This window comes from Octodon degus, unplaced genomic scaffold (assembly GCF_000260255.1).
Source record: "Octodon degus isolate 3935 unplaced genomic scaffold, OctDeg1.0 scaffold00252, whole genome shotgun sequence".
NCBI lineage: Eukaryota > Metazoa > Chordata > Mammalia > Rodentia > Octodontidae > Octodon > Octodon degus.
Window position 1 is genome coordinate 1,074,439 of NW_004524828.1, and position 1,035 is coordinate 1,075,473.

A 1,035-nucleotide genomic window follows, 5' to 3' on the forward strand; every position below is an offset into this window, starting at 1 on the left:
AGGCTGCCTTAAAGGCAGGTATGATAAGGCAAGTGGAGCAGAGGATCGAACCTTAGTATCGTTTGCATGAGCAGGCCCTTAAACAACTGAGCTAACTGGCAAGCCCCCTGAATATGTTTTCTTATATTAATTTGTTATTTTATTTCTTCATTCAAGAAGGGTTTATTTCAGATGTCCATTTTTGGATTGGGTCTTTAAATTCACATAGTCTGGATTTTGTGTTCTTTATATATTGTAGATACTAGTCCTTTATCTGGGGAGTAGCTGGTAAAATTTTTCCTTTTCTGTGGGTTATCTTTTCCCCGTGTTTGTTACTCATATTGCTGTGCAGAAGCAATTTTTAATATGATGTGATCCCAGTTGTTACTTCTTTGCAATGTGTCCTGTGTGATTGGAGTTTTGTTCACAAAGACTTTGCATATACCTATGTCTTCAAGAGTTTTAACCTGTTGTATTTTCTAGCAGATTAAGAATTTCTATTTAAATATTTAGATTTTTGACCCATTTAAATTTCAGTTTAATGCATAATGAGCAATATGGGTCTAGGTTTAGTATTTGGCACATGGAAAGCCAGTTTTCCTAGCATCATTTATTTAAAAAGCTAGTTTTATTCTACTGAAGGATTCTGGATCCTTTGCCAAATATTAGGTATCTGAATGTGTCTGGAGTTGGTTCTGCATCTTCTATGCTGCTCAACCATATTTTTTTCAGAAGGAAATGAATAGTTTTATTTTACACTGGTAGATAGTCCTGGCTGGAATAGCTTCCAAGAAAAGTCAGCCAGCATTTTTTTTTTTTTTGCCAATAAGTTGTAGGAATTTATTTTAAATAACCTATAGTTGATTAAAAAAGAATTCATGATAAAAATAGAAGATACTTGAGGAAAGATGTGGGAAATGGACTCTGCACACACTAAACTAAAAATGCTGCTAAAACTAATGATTAAAGCAAAAAATGTTTTCACATTAAAATTCTGCTTTTTATGTTTTTTCCCATTTTTTACACAATTACAAAAGAAAAAATAAAAGCCCTAAA